Source organism: Brassica napus, chromosome C8, assembly GCF_020379485.1.
Source record: "Brassica napus cultivar Da-Ae chromosome C8, Da-Ae, whole genome shotgun sequence".
Lineage (NCBI taxonomy): Eukaryota > Viridiplantae > Streptophyta > Magnoliopsida > Brassicales > Brassicaceae > Brassica > Brassica napus.
In genome coordinates, this window is record NC_063451.1 from 5,088,706 (window position 1) to 5,111,577 (window position 22,872).

Here is a 22,872-nt window from a genome sequence, read left to right on the forward strand (position 1 = left end):
TAAGAAACATAAGCTACTACAAATGGGAGAAACTGTGATTTAGAAAGACTAATTATAACTCCTCAAATATCCCCTAAGCTGTTTGACAACGCTTTGATCCATGCTAGGTTAACTTAAGCCGCAAGCCTATGTTGTGCAAGTAATTAAATGTTGCAGCCTCGTTGCTTTGCACTATCTACCAGGAAAAAAAACTGTCCACAATTGTTCCCGGTAGAATCAAAATCACCGCCCAATTCTTCACCATAACTTTCCATAGAAAGCAGCTTGACTCTATTAGCATGTTCAATTAACTAATCACTGAATCCTGGAGAAGAAGTGAGTCCGTTATTCCTTCGCTCGTCGTTTCTTGTACAAAATCTCCGTTCTTCCTTTAACTTATTCTGCGTCATGTGGTACGTAGAATAGTAATCCAGCCTTTCAAATGTCAATTGGTTTTCTCCAGCAAATTCGTGTCCTTGTGGTATGTAGAATAGTAATCATGCCTTTCAATTGGTATTCTCCGGCCAACCAAAGACTGACATCACATGTTTTTTACACATGTGGTTATGCCACAAAAAATCAATCATAAGATGAACTATGGAGACTTTCCCTTATACAAACAATGTAAAGCATATGAAAATCAGACAGTAAGACCTGGGAGATGAAGGTACAATTCTAGCACTGTTCCACCGTCCACTTCCAAGACTGCTAAGAAACTCAGCTCAACCATTTATTTGACATACGTAACCAGAAGAGACCAGCATCTTACTTTAACCACGAAGCTTTTCATGTGTAAGTCCTACAATTTTTTTGGTGAAATGTTCACTCTCAAACTATGAAACAACTGAGTTTAGTATTTAAGACATATTTATTCAAGATTCAGAAAGAGAGGCAAGTGAACAAATATACATATTCTTATGTACAATGTAAACAAATTAACTTGACTTAAAACATTATGATTTAACCTAGCTGAACTAAGTGCGAGCAAAAAGATTATATATAATCGTCGTTCCAATCATGAGAATACTATTAGCTGGGGTTGTTGGCAGTTGGATGTGTGGTAACAGTGAATGCGAACACACAGACCATACCCGCTTGTTTGTAGATATGGTTTTAAATGTCAAAAATCTATTATTATCATAAAAAAATTAGGTCAAAACATTATTCACAATCATGAGGAAAGGGACTGTACTGTTTGTTATCACTTAAATTAACTTTTTGTAACGGATGAGCTGACCAATGACATTTTTTTGTCAACTAACGAGTGACATTATATAGGGACCCCGGACACTTTCGTATGTCAACTTAATTTGCAAGTACTCAAGGTGTAAGAAATCGTATTTATTTGTTATACACTAGGTAAAGAGATGCGCCTTGCAGGATGAGGATATGGTATCAATAATAAATTGTAATTTTTTTGCATATATTGTGTATAAATTGGATTTTTCATTAGTTAGTAATATTCAAATATTTTAAAAATTGTGTAACGTAAAACCATACGAATTTACTTTGTAATATTGAAAAATAGAACCAATATGTAATGTACAATCTTACACATAACAATTTTTAAATATTCACAATGTGTTGGATTATTCAATTTATTTGATTTACATGGCCGTATTGAGAGGGAAAGAATATTTGGACATGATTTATTTGACTTGGACCAGGTTTGTTGTTTAATCTTTGTATTCTTAATAATTGTTGATGGGTTTATCGTCGACGACATGTTATTGGCCCTAACCTATTGAGAACGAAAAACATATCCAATTTCGTAGTTCTAATCTATCAAGCAAAATAAAATAAAACTGTTCATCTTGTCTACGTGATTAAGAAAAAAGGATTGGGATTTACAAGGTAAGAATTTAACCTGTTTGACGTTCCCAGAATCTTCTAATCAAATCTTACCCAGACGATTCTTCTATTAACAATTTTTCTTTCCTTGTTGTTGCTTCTTCATCGACATCAACCATCATCTCCTCCGATAGTCTATCAAGTGAATTAGCTTCTCCCACAATTTTTGGGTTCTAACCTTTGCTTATATAGGTTGAAGAACATATTGCGAGAATATATGCCTAAGATTTGCCAATTGTTGGCATATATTTAGCTTGTCAATCACTCATACAATTAATATTGTCATAAGGCATTAAACATTAATCCTATCAATACATTCGTCCTTGACTTTAACGCATTGTAAAGGTATATGCAATATTTAGGAATCACCCTAATATCATTGCCATATATAAAGATTACCGTTCAGTTGAATTATTTCATAGAGTTAATACTATATATATGCTTTTCTAAAATAAAAGATGGCAACTTAGACTATATTAACGGGATAAATACACAATATTAAACTATATTCATTCTTACTTTTCTTGTATACATCTGTATCAGATAGTAAACCAATTTTTATTTGGTATGTTTAACGGTTAACCACATTGTTCGAATTACAATTCGGTTTGTGATAACCGTTTGTCAAATTTATAAATGTGACATATTGTGTTGTTTACTGCATTTTTGTCTAACTTTTATGAATATAATGTTCCATTGATTTTATGTATTTACATAAAATGGTTTAATGGTCTTCTATGGTCTCAGCAGGTTCTGATATCATTGCATAGAGTATGTAAAAAAATGCTTACACTAGTTTCTTATATACTCATATTTAAGTCTATCTACGGTTTAGATAGATGCTCTTTTTACAATCTCATATGGATATGTTGCTTTAAATACATGCGAAAGAGGACGAGTAAGTATGAAAAATATGGAGTTTACGTGTTTGTAACGTGCACAATGTTGGATTTATTAGAAAATATTGTAAGATTTAATGTTTAATATTTAATTTTAATGTAAATGGGGAAACGACAATAGTAGATTGAATGGTAATAGCATATTTTGTAAATACTGTAGTAAAGAAAGGGGAGTTAATTATTTAGGTTGAGAATCATTGTGGGATTGACACCTAGGCATGTCATGGATGTAAATAAATTACAAATTAAATGTTACTCTCCCAAAATGTAAAGATATTGTTTTATCAAAACCAAAAATCCAACCAATTTAATTTTCTTTGAACAATATATACACACAATCAAATCTAACAAATGTTTCTAATAATAAAAAAATTATAAAGCTATAAATAGGGATTGTTCATGTAATCAGAGGCATAAAAAAGAGACAAACATAGAAGATACACAAAACTAAAAAAAAAACAAAAGATGGAGAAGAAGTGTATATCTATGTTGATGATTATGTTCATTGCATTGACGATGATGCCATTACAAGCAATGAGTGAATCTTATGAAGCTTGTTATGATAGGTGCATTTCCTCGTGCCAGATATTTTTTGAAGGAGTTGAAAAATGCATTCACGATTGTGTTGGTACCAAATGTCATAAAACACATGTACTCCCTCGGTATGTATAATTCATGTATCATATGTATACATGTAATATATGAGTATGTATGTATGCATGTTGAAAAGGGTTTTGGTGGCAATGGATTTACAGGATGGTGGCTAAAGGGATGTTTCAAGAAATTCATACATAGAGAGATATGTTATTAAACACACATGATGTTTAAGTTTACTACTCTTTGATTTATATAATTTTGAATAATAAAATTCCTCCATCATTTATAGAATTCAATTTTTTTCACAACATCTTCTATTGCACATTTTTAATTGTTATCTTGTATCATAGATCTTATTGGTTTGTAGTCTGAGTAAATTTACATATGGGCATGTACCATTTAGAGTTTTAGGCCATCCAAACATTAGATAATTCATTGCATCCAATCCAAGAATATAAAAGGCTAAGATTTTGATTGGTAGAATGTGACTTTATTTTTTTTTGCTTTAGAAAGAGGCTATCAGTTTTTGTGTTGTAGCTGTAATTTCTATTGCCATATTTTCTAATTTAACTTTGAGGTTGTAACTTTTAATTATTTATTTAAAGCATAATTTGTAAATTGAAGTTACAGAAAGCACTCAGATCAGTTACCAATAACCCTCAAAAAATGCGAAAACTGTTTTATTTTTTGTGATATTGGGAATCTTCTCTATTAAAAGAGAAGTACAAAAAATCTAATGTACCAAAAGCATAGGAAGACCATTTCATTAAACATTTAATATAACATATTTGATTATTTACATTAATCAATCAAATATATGTTATTTCAAAAAATATCAATAAGAATATTAATAAAAAAACAATTTTAAGTATAAATTTAAATTTTATTATAATTACAATAAAATCTTCTTGAGAAAGAATCTAACAAGATCTTACAAAAAAATTGAATATTTTGAATAAAATAATATGTTAAACCCTCTCATCCTCCAGCTACAGCAAATTCCTATTCCTTCTTATGATAATGGTCCAGACTGTACGCTGTGGAAGCAAGAGCCAGGACCTCTATGAAAACAAATTTGTAACGAAGCGAACTTGGGCTCAGATTCGTGTTGTCAGACCTAGGGTACCTTGGTACCGGATTATCTGGTTTCATGAACCCGTCCCGAGACAGTCTTACATCTTATGGCTGGTGATTCAAAACAGAGTCTCAACAGGGGAGCGTATGAGACGTTGGAGTGTTACGCAAGCTTGTGTCTTGTGCGGTGAGATTAATGAAACTAGAGATCATTTGTTCTTTGTGTGCCCTTACTCATTCATGATCTGGGCCACGCTGACGGAAAAACTGCTGGGCTCGAGATTGAATCCAGACTAGACCAGAACTCTGAATAGTTTGATGAGGAATCGACTCAACAAACATGATGCAATGCTCACTAACCTGGCTTTCCAAACTGCAATATACTGGATATGGAGAGAGCGAAATGGCAGGAGACATCAGCGACCTCCTAACTCAATTCAGTTTATGACTCACACAATCCGAGTTGAGATTCATAACCGTCTTCTTGCACTGAGACGAAACAGTAATGATGATGAGGGTGAGAAACTCTTGCTGAGATGGACGGAAGTCACGTAAAGAAACTCTGCAACTTTGTTTTGGTTTTACTAAAATGTTTCTGTTTAACCACATAGAGTTCATCTATTGGTTTACTTCATCTCTTTTGGTTTAAAACGTTTAAAACCAAAAGTTTATAATATTTTCTTTTGTTGATAAATGAATTTAATAGTTCAACAAATAAAAAAATATTATTATAAATTAATGATTTTTGTCAACTATTATAAATTAATGATAATTAGAATAAAATTTATACGCTATATTTTATAAATTTTATAACTATAAAATATTTTTTTTTAAATGTAATATTAAAACATAAACTATCATAGCAAATATAATTTCTGCAATATAAATAAATAAATTTTAAAAATGTATTGTATGCAAACTATATAAAAGTTATAAAAATATTTTATACATTATTTTCTATTTGATTAATTCAGATTCTGAATTTACGGTACCAAACTGGAAAATATATTAATATGTATTAATAATTAATAACAAATTTTAATGTATACAACAATTCATTATATATTAATAGTGTTGAATAAGAAATTTAAAACAATATGATTATAGATATATAACACTAGTATGTAAATCATATATGTAAAATGTTCACAAAATATTAAAATCATACATTTATAAAATAAAAATAATACTCGCATGTTCGGGTCAAACTCTATTATATTTGATTTCATCACTCACTGTGCATATCTTCTATCGATATTCAGCTACGAAAATGACACTTTGCCTCAAGAATATCATGTCTTTCTATATACATTTAATCATCGAAAAGTCTTTCCTAGTTTACGCCATCTCATTCATTATAAATCAGTTTACCAATAATTGTTCTGAACACTTTGTACAAATATTTATATTGAGTGAAAATGTATTCATACATGAGAATACAAACTCCCTTTTTATGAGAATACAAACTCTTTAAGGGCACACAGTATTCAAAAGAACCAAACTCAAGTTCAAAAGTATATTTACACTAAGAATTTAAGCCAGCTAGGCCAACTCCAGTGAGATACTAAAACACTAAATTTGGTGAAATTCATTTCCCATGGGACACCAAAAATTACACAATTCCAACTAATTTGGTGTAGAGTGAACAGTGTTACACCAAATTTTGTGTAACACTATTCATCACACCAAGTATTTAATATACATATTTTATTATGTTTTATTTAATAACATAAATCAATTATTATTATTAATTAGTTCAAATTTGTAACTAAACATAAATATATTACATTATTTGTATTTACAATTATTTTTACATAATTAAAATATTTTTTATTTTCAAGTAAAAATCACTAATTGATAATTCTCATTTTTATATTGTAAAAAAAAATATTTTATAACTTTTATGTCTTATTTTATTTTCAAGTAATAAATCAATAAATGATTATCATTTTCCTTTATATTGTAATATATTTATATTTTAAAAATCGAATATAATCTTTACTTAAGTTATATTTAATCAGTAATGAAAAATTAATAATATTGTTGTTCAAAAAAAGAACAATTAATAATATTAAGTTATTGTAAAGTTGGATTTAATAGTAATAAGTAAAATTTTATATAATACTATTAAACTAGGCTAAGACCTGCGCTTTGCGCAAGGTGAATTTAAAGGAAAATTACTTAAGAAATATCGTATGGAAAAATAAAATTTATATTCTTGATCGAATAAATATTTTTGGCCCTTAAACAATTTTTTAAAAACTTTTTTTTGTTAATTGCGTAATTTGTTTACTAATTAGCTAATCTCATTTTAAAAAACAATTTAGGTCAAGAAATCATTTATCGCATAAGAACCTAACGTTTTGGCCAAGAATCTGATGCCTGCTATTTGGTTAGAATGAAACTATGGCAGCTCGATTTTATATCATGATTTAGCAATTTAAAAGTTAATTACGGTTATGATAAGTTTACGTTCATGTGTCAATCCTATATATATTCAATATTTTTCTCATTTTTGTGTTGTTTTTTTTCATTTTAGTTATTGTTCGATATAAATATTGATTTTTGAGTTTATTTTCATTTCGTTATTTTGTTTTGGCCTGAGATTTAGAAAATGTTTAAGATTTAAAATATTAAAGAGATACATATTTAGGTTAAGATCCGCGCCTTGAGTAAAATAAATATTTTATATTTATTACGTATTTTATGTTTTGCTACATATTATGAAATAATAAAATAATAATTATATATTAAATAACTAAGAAATCATTTACTATTATGTAATAAATTGGCGTGCGCATATAAATCAAACGATCGCTCCTGTTTATTCGCAATTATTTTAGGATAAATAAATCAAAACAATCAATCTTATCTATCGTATATGATATATAATTAAATTTAAATGATATTAACATATATATATATAGAGTATACTTTTAATATGAATATTTATTAAATGAGGTTTCTACTCATATGATTTTATGATTATTTACATATTTGTATAACAAATTTTACATGAACAAATCTTTTTAATGTGGAATGTTTAGTGGTTTCAATAATTTATAATTATTTAAAAAAAATGGAAGATTTCAAAACTAAAATATTAACTTTTCAATATATGTTCAACGCATATATCAAAATATAAGTATGTATTTTCATATGATGATGTATATTTTAATTTAAACTATATGATATATATATATATATATATTAACATAAAAACCTATTAAAATAAAATTATTTATAAATATGATTGTATAATCATTATATCTTATTATAGAAAAAAAAATTAAACATTGATCACAAAATTTTATGTGAGACTTTTAACAGTTTTAGTAATTTATACTCGTTTTGAAAAATTCACAATACAACATATACAAGCAAATCTAAATTTTTATTATTTGATTAATATAATTGTGTAATTTATTTTAATAATAATAATTAAACAAAAATGATATAAAGTATACATATTGTTAGTAAATCTTTATTATTTAAAATCATTAATTGTCATATATATCTTGATCACATTAGGTAATTCCGTAGGTTTTATCTAAGGAAAGAATATATAATAATTTCAATTTGAAAAATGAATGATCTATAATGGAAGTACTATATAATATAACTTTTCCTAGTAATTTAATTTGGGACTAACAAAATTCTCAATTGATTCTCAAGCTGCCACGTAAGCAAAATTAGCATTCCAATTACATGACAACTCAGCAAAATCTTTTTTTAACTATTACAAACTTAAGGTTACATCTTTTCAAATGTTTATCAATTAATATATAGGGGATTGAACATGCATTAGAATAATATTTTTATCTATTTTTATTTTATAATATAGTTAAACTTGTATTACTAACTAATACAAGTTTTATTAAAATAAATATATCACTACATTTGGTCTGCGCTTCGAAAGCGCGGAGGTTTTTTGGATTATAAAGAAAGTTTGAATTGAATTAGTACTTTGATATTATTACATTATTATGCTACAAAAAAAATTGAATTTATTTTTTAAGTAATTTTCATACATTTGAGAATATTTCTTTTTTATAATTATAAAAATATTATTCTGAAGTATGTGCATCTGCAAAGAGTTGAAAAATCATAATATGTTTTGACTGTCTTTCATGCAAGTTTAATTTTTGAAAAACGGTATTCTAAAAATTGGATTAAACAAAACAATTTTTCTAGAATAACTTTAAGAAAATCTGTTTAGGCATTCAGGAAAATAATTTTTAAAAAGGTGTCTAACTACTGCATTCCGATTATTTAAACACTAAAAGATGTTTATTAACATTGTCTCCGTACCTGATATCCAAAATTATATGACATTCTCTTAGACCAAAATCTCTGTTCTAAAGTATTTCTCACACTTAAAAAGGTTATTTTCACATTATTTGAAATAAGAAAATGCTTTGCAGTAGCTTAGTAGTATCACTATCACCAACTCAATGTTTAAAACTAATATGTAACCAGAGGCATATGCACTTGGCGATGAATGATGTATAGATAATTAACTAAAATCTTGGTTGTTTTTAAGAAATGTTCTTATGATTCAATTTTTGGAACATTACTTGCTTTGATGATCTAATAAAAAGGATAAAACCTACTTAATATATATGTATATATTGATAATTTATTGTATTTTATTATTCAGCATGAACAATTTTACTTTCTTTTTAATAGATATTCTACTTTTCTCTAAAAATAGTTTTGTGAATAAATTATGAAACAATATTTAGAGATAAGTTTGGATTATAAACGTTCAGTCACCAAATTTTTCTATCTTAAAATAAAATTTCAAAGTTAATATTAATGTACTAAAATTCATTAATTTTATATGCTGCTTTTTTGGTTTATGATAAAAACTAAATGGGAAAATTTGAAGAAATACACTACAATAAGATTTTAATTTGAAAACTACACCATTGTGTAAGTTTTTTTTGAAAAATACACTTATGTATATATAAATTTACTAAAATTTCCAATCTTAATATTTCTCAATTCCTAATTTATTTTACATTTAAAGTAACGGTTTTACAAAACGTTTATCTTAAACTATTTATCTTTATCTACGCAATATATTCTTAAACTATTTATCTTTATCTACACATAATATTCTTTTAATATATCAAATTATTTATTTTTCGAGAAAAAAAAGAAAGCAACCTTCTCTGTATCCATTTCTGAAAAATAACTTTTTTTTCTATAGTTTCACAGATTATTTATCTTTCCTCTCATTTCATTAAGAAATTTGTTAATTTATGAATCAGATTTCAGTTTCTAATTCTGCTTCTATTTTATTCTGAAAATACTTATGTGTTTTTTTTTTCCTTTTAGGAAAATTATGTTGCAGATAGCTGGAGTTTTTGGAGAAGAATGAAAATATAATTTTTTATTTTTATAATATCCTTGTTATTTTAAACTCTTAAAAGATAAAATAACATATTTATCTTAACTCACAAATTTATCTCAAACATAAATAATTATGATAATCATACTATTTCTAATTTTGAATTAATATTTTAATTATTGAAATATCTAATATGGATAAAAATGTTAATTCACATTGAATAAAGAGTATTTTTCAAAAAAAAAAAAGAAGATGTAATTTTTAAATTTCAAACTATTAATAGAGTAATTTAAAAATTATCCCAAACTAAATCTGACCCTTTGTACTCATTTCAGTTTATTAAATCTATTTGAATTACACAAGTAATAACTAATATTTTATTTGCATTTCTAATAAATTTATATATTTATATATATATATATATATATTATATTTTTTTGACAACTATATATATTATAATTATTAAAATTAAATATTTAAACGTAGCAAAAATAGTCTTACTTCTCTGAGCATAAAAATAATTCTGCCTCATCACTTCAAAGACACATGTGGTATTCAACATGTTTTTCTATTGCTGAGCGGTACATCAAAATGCCATAAATAAATATGAGAATAAATTATTGCAGAAATGTTTTAAAGACACAGCTCATTAAACTTTGAAACATGGCTGGAACATTAGTAAGACTGAATGGCATCACTAAATATTTGTTATAAACTTATAATCTATGAGTTTAAAAACATGTTTTATTAATATCACTTGTATCCATCCTCACTCAGTGGTTGTTCGCTCTTAAATTAATCTTCGAATATAGTTTACAACTTCTAAACCTATCCATCATATCCTCCATTAGCTAAATTGATATTTGTTTTTCAAAAACCTTTATTAGTTTAACTATTTAATGGAACATTGGTGGTTTTAAATTATAATGAATACATTACCTCGAGTTTGGAAATCATATATGTTTTAAAATATTTTTTTAACATATATGTTTTAAATTTATGTAGTCTATATTCTTCAAATCTTGCATTATTTAAAATTTTGCATTTTAAAAAATATTTTCTGTTGATTATATTATATCATTAATTCTCAAATGTTTAGTATATATTAAAGTGAATTAGTTTTCAAAGATTTTTAATTTGTTATTGTACCTTATTTTAAATTGATATGTATTTATATACGATTCTAAATATGGACTTCAAATGATTTCAAGTATATAGACACTGACTGAACTTTCTTTTCTTGGTGATCTTCGAACACTGACTCTTGCACCACTCTCAGTCCGTAAATACCTCGGCATTCCATTAGTTTGAAATACATCTTCGGACTCGTTCAAGCTTTCTTCACATCCTAAAAGAGGTCATATAAAAGCCAACGCGCCAAACCATGAAAGATCTCAATTTAGATCGTACCAAATTCAATGGACCCACCGTATCTTCTTCTGATTTCTTGTGGCGCTAGGGAACAGAAACACGTCAGAGGAGTCTGTATAAACTTGCGGTTTAAGAAAGCTCGTTTTGTATTCATTTTTGTCAGCCAAAAGCGGTCTTAGCAAATGATATGCTCACAGATCCTGCAGGCTAATTATAAGTGAGCGTTGAATCTGCGTTGTTATCGTTTCTCTTCTTTGTCCCAGCCAATGTGAACCCGCTTGCCGGCATCGTGGTTTGAGATAAACCTGTGTACGGAAATTCGCTTCCAAGTAGTCACTTGAGATGTCTCCAATAGCGTATGGAAAATGATTTCTGTCTCGGCTTCCTTCGAAAACAATGAACCAAATCACTAATAAGGAACCGGGGTTTTGAAGCATCAGTTTATTCTGATCTATTTGTAATTGTAGCTTTAATTAGTTAAAAGTTAAGAGACGGTTTCTTATATTCCGCTAAGAACCCCAACCTAAGAACCCCCAATAAACATGCTCTAAGACCATGATTAACCCGGGCTATTAGGGTGGGGTTTTTAGCTTCGGCTAAGAACCGTTTCTTAAATTTTAACTAAGAAAAACTAAGAACCGTCTCTTAAATAAGAGATATAAGAGCCGGTTCTTAGCCGAAAAGTGTAAAAAAAAAGTGTCAAATCATGAGTTAAGAACCCTAAATTAAGAGTCCGGGTTAATCATACTCTAAGAACATGATTAATGGGGGGTTCTTAAGATGAGGTTTTTAGCGGAATATAAGAAACCGTCTCTTAACTTTTAACTAAGAAAAGAAAACTAAGAACCGGTTCTTAAATATATTTCTTAACTTTTAAAAGAAAACTAAGAACCGGTTCTTAAATATATTTCTTAACTTTTTTAGTTAAAAGTTAAGAGACGGTTTCTTATATTCCGCTAAGAACCCCACCCTAAGAACCCCCCCCCCCCCCCAATTAATCATGCTCTTAGCTCACTCTCTTCCTCCTCTGCTTTTTTTTTAAAAAACGTCCTTCTAGTTCATTTTCCCGTTGCAGTTTTCTATTGTCGATCACCGACGCTTCTCTTTTGTATGGCCTCCAATTCTAATCACACAGACTTTGGTTTGAAATTTGTTTGTGTGTTTCTTGTTTCAGTTCTTCTTCATGTCTATGCATATGAGTAATTAGCTTGATTTTTTCATGGGGATTGTCTTTCAAGTTGGTTGATCCCAGCTTAGGGTCTTTTTTTGTGTTGATATTTCCACAATTGGAAGTTTTCTTATTGAATTTAGCTTCTAAATTTGATGAGCACTGTAGCTGAATTTCATTTTTCTTGAACCTATGACTGTTTTTGTTCCCTTATGTTGTGTATTCACTGATCATTCTATTTTCTGTCATATGATATATCATGTAGTAAGTAGTTGAATTTCATTTTAAAAATAGTACCTGAATTTCATTTCTATTGAACCTATGACTGTTTTGTATATTCACTGATCATTGTATTGCTGTCATGTGATATATAGATCATGTAGATGTAGGTGCAGAACCTATTAAAATTTGATTTGGATCCTGGTCATGTTGATCAATCTGTATTGGTCTGACAGCATGAGCATTAATTGATCAGCTGCCATATGGGAAGAAGAGGTGTGTACTAGTTTTACTCATTCTTCTTTTTTCCTTTTTAGCTTATAAATATTGAATCTTTACTTTCAGGTTCCTTCTTGTGAGCTGACATGCCGGCACAAATTACTAGGCATGCGAGATTGGCCAAAGGAGCCTTTTGTGTGTCGAAACTTGATCGACGTGAAACGCATACTTTCCATCTTCCCGCTGGAGACCACTGTGACTTTACAAGACGTGAATATTCTGTTGGGTCTCCGTGTGGATGGGCCTGCGGTAACTTGTACTACGAAATACAACTGGGCTGATTTATGCGAGGACCTGCTAGGTATCAGACCAGTCTCTGGAGATCTGCATGGCTGATGGCTCTCATGTGTCCTTATCTTGGCTGTGTGATAATTTCCTGAATCTACCAGCTGAACCTGACGAAGAAACGTTGAAATGTTACACTAGGGCTTTGTGCTAGCGTTGATTGTACCGATTTTAGCGAAGTTCGAGTTGTATTTGTTTGTTGTAAAATGCCCTCTAGGTAATACTAGGTCCATGTCCGCGCTACGCGCGGATAGTATGGTTATATAATTTTCTTTTTAAATTTAGTATAAATATATTATGTCATTTGATAATTTTCTCTTAAGGAATGTATAAAGTTTGAGCTTGGAAAGTAGGTAGATTTCTAGTTCATTTTAGTAGATAAAATAATTGGTTATGAAGTTTTGTTGTAAATAAATTATGTTGTCAGAATACCAAAAATTTAGGAAGTAGACTTGTATAAAACATACAATGTGTTTTTATAGTACATGATGGTTACACGAACGTAATTTATTGTTTTTGAGTGTTTTTGAGAGTTTTAGTTGGATCCCAAGTAGAACGATGATTTCACTACAAGAAAACATAAGTTTAACGAGGGCGGTTTTTCTCGTGAGTTCGTCGTAAAAGAGGATTTACGAGGAATTAACGAGGAAACACGTTTCGTCGTTACTCGTTCGTCGTAACACATATTTCTTCGCCAATTCGTCGTAAATTAGCGAGAAAAATATTTCGTCGTAAAGACGAAGTAATAATTTCGTCGTAAAGACCACGTAAATATTCCACGTAAGGAGGTCGCTAGATTTCCTCGTAAATACCCCGAAACATGTTCTTCGTAAACTACACGTAAATATCTCGAAAGATTTTCCTCGTAAAGTACACGTAACAACCATGAAAGTATTTCCTCGTAAAGTACTCTTTTATCTTTCCTCGTAATATCCTCGTAAATGTTTCCTCGTAAAATACTCGTTTACTTTTTCTCGTCATTTCCTCGTAAAGTTTTGACGTAAATAGGTAGTAAATTAGCTACGAATTTACTTCGTTATTTTATTTTACAGAATTTAAAAATATAATTAAAAAAAATAATTAAAATTATTTAATTTATTAATAAAATTCAAATTTTTTTTAAAAAATCAATACCAAAATATTTTATATATAAATAAGTTTTGAATTTATAATTCAACAACCGAAAAAAAAAACTAAGAGTCGTTCATCGCCCGGTAGAATTCATCACTCCTCCTCTCTACATCCGCCTCGGGATGTGTGTCGGATGATGACTCGCCTGGAATGGGATTTTGTCGTCGTAAGTTCCTCAACAAGGACTCCCATTCCGGATTTGTGGCCGCTACAACGTCCAAGAAGCCCTCGAGTCCACCCATACGAGCTGTAAACGCAGATCGCGTCGAGTCCATCTCATTACGCATCTGAGCGGACTCTCTACGCAGCTGCTCGGACTCTCTACGCAGCTGCTCGGACTCTCTACGCAGCGCAGTGACTTCATCTTCCCGTGTCTGAGCATAAGACGATGTCGCTCTCAGAACATCGTTGACGGAACCAATCCCCAACGTACATCCCTTTTTCTTAGGGACCACCTTAAAAACAAAAAATAAATATTGATCGTAAAAATTTAAAGTTAAATTAAATGAATAATAAAAAAATTAAAATTTTAAAAAATGTACCTTTTCGTAAATCTTATCCACTTCATGTGTGGATAAGGTGACGGGTAATCCGTCGGTGGACTGCTGGGTCAGCTGGGTCTGACAGTCGTCAACCTGAGCAACCAAGTCGTTGAAGATTTCCTTGGACTTGCCATCTAGAAATTGGCCCGCCTTATTCTTGTGGGTCCTCTCGTAAAGTTGCATAAGAGACGGGAGTTGTCCTGTCTCTTTGGCCTAAAAACATTTAAGAAAGTTAGAATATATATATATATATTAAAAATGTAATTAAATAAAATATTTAATTACCATTTCCAAACGGACACCGGCGTGGGGTTTTTGGCCCGTAGAGTGAAGCATCGGCCCGTGGCCGTGCTCATCTACCGTGTTACGGGAGGCAGAGCAAGACTGGGCGATTCTGATGGACTCAGGATCCCGCCAATAACGGATGAGGCCATCCCACACATCCGTGGTGAGCTCAGCGGGTTTGCCACGCTCATATCCCTTCACGATCCAGTCACCCTTCCAGTTGGAGACCGTGTCCAACAAGCCAACTTTCGCCTTCGCGTAAAACTGTTTCCTCACCCTCTCAGTGGCCCCATGGACCAATGATATTTTTGCTGCAAAAAAAAAAATTAAATTAATAATTAGTTTAAAAAAATATATATAAATCATGAAAAAATAAAAGTACATATAATTAATTAAAAGTAACTTACAGCGTAAATTTTGAACCACGTCTTTCTGACGTAGATTGGCGTCTTTCTCCATTTCGGATGTGGCATGGAGAAGTAACCTTTAATCGTGTTGGTTACGTCTGATGCAAGACAATTGTCAACCCCAAACCTGAAAATAAAAATTTAAAGTATAAATTATTTATTAATGTTATAAAAGAATTGAAAAAGAATTGAAAAAAAAGTAATATAACATACCACAAAGTTCCGTCCGGTCGGTCGGGGCCTATGACTGGTAAACCTTCTCTGCCTGGCTGACGGAGAAGGTCTTCGACAGTGTACTGCGAGTAAGGAGCACTCGGAGGCACCATCAAATCGGGATGAATCTCGGCGGGCATCGGAGGAGCCATCGGAGGAGGCACATGAGGAGCCATCGGAGGAGGAGCCATCGGAAGAGGCACATGAGGTGCACTAGAAGAAGGCGACCGAGAGACTCTCTGAGAAGAATGAGTCTCGGGGACAGTCTTCGGACCCGAAGAACCGGGAGCTGAAGAAGACGGGTCTAAACGACTACCAGGCTCACCGAACATCTCTCTGTAATGGGGAGTAAGTCTGTTCTTTCGAATCGTCTGGAAAAAAAAAATTTATTTTTTAAAATTAACATGAACAGTAATTAACAAATTCTATAAACCTATCTAAATTTCCTACACTAACCACCCAATCAACACTAATTAACATAAAATCCGTAAACCTATCTAAATTCCATACACTAACCACCTAATCTATCCTAAACTAATCAAATTAGAGAGGAATTAGAGAGACTTACCATTGCTACGAAATAGAGAGAAAGTGGAGAGGAATTTGAGACGAAATAAAGAGTGAGCGCTCGGGAGTATATATAAGAGACTACATGTCCTCGTAATTTCCTCGTAAAGTTACGATGAATTACAAAGACCCGCGTTTTACAATACGAGGAAATAGCGAGGCCCTCGTTTTACTACACGAGGAAATAGCGAGGCCCGCGTTTTCATATTACGAGGTCTTTACGACGATTTTGCATTACGTGGAATTAACGAGTCCTCCCTTTACGAGGAATTAGAGAGGCCCGCCTTTCTATAAATACCCACAAGTTTCCTTCTCAAATCACACACAAACTCACAAATCACACACTATCACAAATCACACACAAACTCACAAATCACACACTATCACAAATCACACACTATCTCAAATTAGAAAGATTTTAAACAAAAAAGAGAGGAGAAGAAAGATATTGGAACACATGTGGGCTAGACTTACGTAGGTCTCGCCACATGTGATTCCAATATCTTTCTTCTCTTCTCTTTTTTCTAGTTTTTATTCTACGAGGAATTAGCAAGGCCCGTGTTTTCCGATTACGAGGTATTTACGACGATTTCCTCTTACGTGGAATTACCGAGCACCGCGTTCTTTATTTTTTTATTTCATCGTTATTTCCTCGTTAGAATACGAGTTGTTTAGGACGATTTTTACTTACGTGGAATTAACGAGTCCCGCGTTCTTTATTTTTAGGATTCGTCGTAAGTTCCTCGTTAGTATACGAGGAAATAACGAGGATTATGTTTAAATCCCTAAAATCTGAAACTCAAAACCCCAAACCCCATCTTCCTTATCTTCCTTATCTTCTACTTCATATATTCCAAACCCCAAACCCATCTTCCCTTTAACCTCAATCTATTCTTTAACCTCAATCTATTCTTTCCATTTCAAACCCCATATTCTAAAACCACAATTCCATAACTTATAATCTCAATATATATTATTTCTAAAACAAACACCCATTACCGTACAGAAAATCAAATACATCAATCGGATACATCGACATTCTCGTCATCACTAGAAACATCATCATTTTCATTAAACTCGTCTTCAACAGCTTCGTCTGTGGCATCGTCGGTAAGATCTTCGTACTCGTGATTATACGGATCAATGAGAAGGATGGCATCAATTTCTTGTTCAGGTTCCTCGACTTCATTTATCTGTTCTTCTTGCAATGGTGGTTCTTCTCCACTGATGATTCGTCCTCGAGGTGTAACTTTGATCACGGCTAACCAATTTATACATGAATCTCTCATCCGAGGGTATGGAAGGAAGCTAACTTGGTCTGCTTGTGAAGCTAAGATGAAAGGCTCGAATTTGTTGTACCTTCGTCCACCGTTGACATCAACTACACCGAATTTGTTAAACCGAACACCTCTGTTAACGACGGGGTCGAACCATTCACATTTGAAGAGGACGCATTTCAGCTTCAATATCCTTGGGAATTCGACTTCAATAATCTCCGTCAAGATACCGTAGAAATCTGTTTCCCCTTTCACACATATTCCATAGTTACTGGTTGCCCGCTGTCTACCATACTCATATGTGTGAAAAGTATAGCCTCGTGTGAAATACATCTGTGATGTGGTGACCTTTACAAGTGGAGATTGAATAGTGTAACCACTTAGGATAATCTGCATCGTCGTCATAATCAACCTGCAAAAATAAAGAGAACGTTGAAATACAGATCATGTATGAAAAAGAGTTTGAGTTAATACCTGATTCTTCAACCACTTAATAAAGTGTTGATCTTTCCTTTTGTCTACGTCACTTGTGGATATACCTTGAAATGTTTCTTCGACTTGAGAAACAAATAGGCTGTAAAATCACATTTTATATTAATTAATCTTTCGCAATTATATACTTATATGTGTTTAGAAGTATCCATATATGTTACCTTTCAAAATAATGCATCAATGGATCCTCGCAATTGAGTAGAATATAGGTGTGTGCACTATGAGCGTCTTGTTCACTCGACCACCAAACCTCTTTTGATTTCCCACCGAGTCGCCCTATCTGGCTAAAGATGTCTGGAACACCAGCAACTGCATATGTTGGCGCAACACCACCATCATCATATCTTCTTGGAGCTCTTCTCCGGGTACGTACTTTTGACGCAAAGTAGTACGATGTGAAGTGAGAAACTTCTTCCATCAAACTTCCAGCAATTATAGAACCTTCAACTTTGGCGAGGTTCTTTGCTTTTCCCTTCAAATATTTCATGGCTCGCTCATACTGATACATCCATCCGCAATGTACAGGTCCACGAAGCAATGCCTCATATGGAAGGTGGACAGCTAGATGCTCCATGACGTCAAAAAATACCGGAGGAAATATCTTCTCCAAGTTGCACAATAAGATGGGAATGTTCTCCTGAAGCTGTTCTACAACTTCTTATTTGAGAGTGTGTGTGCTCAGATCCCTGAAAAATGCTTCAATGCCTATTTTATATTCTAAAAACAATTAAACACATTATTAGTCATATATTATTGCAAACTAAACCATTATAAAATTACTGCGCTATAATATACTACCTGCAAGTGCTTCATGTACGTTTGTTGGAAGTAGCTCCGCAAATGCAAAGGGCAGTAATCGTTGCATAAAGACATGACAATCATGACTCTTCATCCCGGAGAACTTTTGATCCTTTTCAACACATCTAGAGAGATTTGAAACATACCCATCATGGAACTTCACTCTGATGCCACCCACTTGAACAACACCGACTTTTTTTCTGATGACAATCTGAATATCGGAACGGGAACTTGTCCATTGCTTTTTATATGTAACTCACTTCTTGAGCAAATATCCGGCAAGTCCAACCTCGATTTTATGTTGTCTTTTGTCTTCCCTGGGACATTCAATATTGTATTCATGATGTTCTCAAAGAAATTCTTCTCTATATGCATCACATCGAGGTTGTGGCGCAGTAGAAGATCCTTCCAATATGGCAACTCCCAAAATATACTCTTCTTGTGCCAGTTATGATGAACACCGTAAGAATCATGCATATTACGAGGGACATGCCAATTACCACCACAACGAATTGTTTCGTTAGCTCCGTAGTAGTCGATTTGCGCTTCAATTTGTTCTCCAGTTAGATATGGAGGAGGAGTGTCTCTCACAACCCTTTTGTGCCTAAACAAATTCTTGTTTCTTCGGTACGGATGGCCAATGGGAAGAAATCGACGGTGACAATTGAACCAACTTGTCTTCCTACCATTCTTCAGTTGAAACGCATCTGTCGTTCCATTACAATATGTACAAGCTAATCTCCCATGTTTAGTCCATCCAGACAACATCCAAACGCATTTGTTGTCCACAAAAGCATCGCTCGCATCGTAAAATTCGTCTTCGTTGAGCCGTCATACGTCCTCACCCATGTTGACCACAAATCATTCAACTCTTTTATCAGTGGTTGTAGGAAAACATCCAGAGACCTTTTTGGATGGTTCAGACCAGGTATTAATATGGTCAAGAATAGCAACTCCCGTTGCATGCACAGCTCCGGTGGCAGGTTGTATGGCGTAAGAAAGACTGGCCACAATGAATATTGTCTCCCTGACATTCCGAATGGACTAAATCCATCTGTGCATAATCCGAGATACACATTCCGATATTGCTAGTGAAATCCGGATGTACTTTATTAAAATGTTTCCAGGCTCTTGCATCTGATGGATGAGTCATCTCACCATCCGTCTGAGTATGCTCGGCATGCCATCTCATCTTTCCAGCTCTGATTGGTACAATCTTTTCAATCTGTCTAAAATTGGTAGGTACCACATCCTTTGGTACGGCACCCTATTACGTCCCCGTCCTTGCGGCTTGAATCGTGGCTTCTTGCAGAATCGACATTCTTCTAACTTTTCATCATCTCCCCAGTAGATTATGTAGTTGTTGATGCAAACATCTATCATCTCCGAAGGCAACCCAAGACTATAAACCAGTTTCTGAATCTCATAATAAGAATCAGCAGACACATTGTCTTCCGGCAAATACTCTTTAAACAAGTCTGCCCATTCATTCATGCAACTTTCAGGTAGATTGTGATCAGTTTTAATATTCATCATTCTAGCAGCCAACGACAATTTAGAGAGACCTTCTCTACAACCACTGTAAAGTGGCTGATTCGCCGCGTTTAAGATTTCATAAAACTTTTTTGCATCTATATTAGGTTCTTCATCTTCATCATAAGCTACGAATGCATCAGCTACCATATCATGAACCCTATCATAATCTACCATCTCCTCCTGATGGTAACTACGTTCATTATGCAAATGATGATCAACCGGTTCTTCTTGGAAATTGCTATTACTACTACTAGCTTCATTCTGATCATAATTATAACCTTCCCCATATTGAAACCAGATATAGTAATTTGGCGTGAAACCTCTATTTATTAAATGCTTCCAAACATTTTCACGGTTTGCCAATTTCGAATTGTTGCATTTCCGACAAGGACAGAACATCTTACCACTTTCTTGGGCGAGCGGTGTCGAATCTGCTTGATGTATAAATGTCTCCAGTCCCGCAAGGTATTCTTTCGTCATTCTCCTGTTAGCATCTCTATGCATATACATCCACTTCCGCAACTCGAAAATATTCCCAGAGCCCGCCATTTTTTCTTCTTTCACGTTTTTGTTTTCTGGTGTGTTTAAAATGATGTTAAAACGTCCATATTTATAGGAAACTTTTGAATCTGGTAGGTGTAATTTTCCTAGGAATTTACGACAAAAATTAGTTAGGTGGCCGAAAAAAATGTGTTACAACTATAATTTCCTCGCTAAGTACACGTAATTATTTCCTCGTAAAGACACGCTAATTTTACGTCAAATTTACTAGGAAAGCGTATTTCCTCGTAAAAGCCACGTCACTTTACACCGACTTTACGACGAAACGGTTTCGTCGTTAATTTACGAGGAAATAACGCTGATTTTACTTTTCCACGTAATTTTCTCGTAAACGCGACGTAATTTTACGAGGATTACTTTTCCTCGTTAATTTTCGTCGTTAAGCTTGTGCTTTCTTGTAGTGTTTCATGTATGGAAATTTAGTTTGTTTCTCCATATCAAGCCTTTTATGATGTTGATGTCAAAGTAGAAGCAAGTTCCTAGTGTTGTTGCGACGAAAAGTTTAGGGCAATTCTCTTTAATTGCCCTTTTTAAATTTTTTTGTCACAAAAATAGCCTTAAAAAGAAAATGACCAAAATATCTCTTTTTATTTTGAAATTTTAATATTTATTTTTTATTTTTTTAAATTTGAAACTCAATCCTCAAAACTTCACCCCTTAACTCTAAACCCTAAGTCTAGATTAGTTAACCCTAGGTTAAAATGTATTTTATCTTTTAATAAAACTATTTTGGTAATTTTTCTCATTGAACGCTATTTTTGTGACAAAAACTTAAAAAATACTATCCTAGGAAATTTCTCAAAATTCTATTTGTAATAATGAAAGAAATTTAACTAAATAGTTAGACTATATGATTTTTAAATGAGATTTCTTGTTTGAATTCTATTAGGAATCAGTCTTAAAATAAATTGTTTGTTTGTCATAGTAGAGTATTGGTACATGAAATATTTTATTTTTAAAATTTGAGTGCTACTGTGAGCTTTATTTGTTGTTTGATATAAAGCTGAAAGATGACTCTATGTATTGAGAATTTAGTTTGTTCCTACTTATGAAACCTTGTATATGATATCAGTCGTGCTGTCAAAGTAGAAAAACGTTCATGGTGTCGAAGCGGACAATAGTTTGCATGTAATAGTGTAGTAAATTTTAGAAATACAGCTTCGTCTTAAGCCCAGAAGAAACCAAAAATTACCATAATATCCATGGACGACTTGAAACCCTATTTATGTGTTTTCTAAGCCATTGTTGACGGCTACACTTTCTTTTATTCATAGTTATTAGTTAGAAGAGAAGGAAAGAACTCCTTCGGAGTCCTTCTGGAACTCCACTGGTTTTTATATTTATTCTATTGCATCTATTCATCTACGATTTTTTGTGACAACTATCATGCTTAAATTGATTCACTTTGCTAGGTTTAGGGTTCAGATAGTCATGATGGATTAGCCCAAAATATAGAACTGCTAAGTTGTTAGGATATCAATTGTTCTTTATTGCATGTGTTCTAGAGTAGCTAATTAGGAACTTGTCTATAGATAATTGGGTGCAAGCGGAAGCATGGTCATTTGTCTGATCTAGTTTACATTGTGCTAGGATTGGTAGAAACAAGCGGAAGCTGATTTAGTTTAACCTAGTGAACAAGTCAAACCCGTACGTAAAGCTTCCTGGAAGATACGTCGATTGACAACTCAGTAGTTGCATCGATCGACGGGCTGAAAGGTGTATCGATCGACAATCCTTAATCGGTATCGATCGACACTTTCTCAAGACCAACAAGCGACAGCTAAGGTCTTAGATCCGACAATAGATAGTCTAAAAATACGGAAGTTGATAGACAATTCTTTAAGTTTCAGTTCCAGAATATCCCACATACACTTAGTCTCTATATCTTTACAATCCTGATGGTCTGAAGGAAAACCCTAAGTCTAACATTTTTCATATCTGTTTCAAAAGCCCAATCAATCAATCGAGTAATTACCTTGTTCACC

At 32.4% G+C, this 22,872-nt stretch overlaps 1 long non-coding RNA gene across 1 annotated transcript; it reads left to right on the forward strand.

Moving 5' to 3' along the window:
• Positions 1 to 2,742: 2,742 nt before the first annotated feature.
• Positions 2,743 to 3,636, forward strand: LOC125591659. The gene is made up of 2 exons (XR_007327765.1): positions 2,743 to 3,391; positions 3,485 to 3,636. It is a non-coding gene; the product is annotated as an uncharacterized LOC125591659 (long non-coding RNA).
• The last annotated feature ends 19,236 nt before the right edge of the window (positions 3,637 to 22,872 follow it).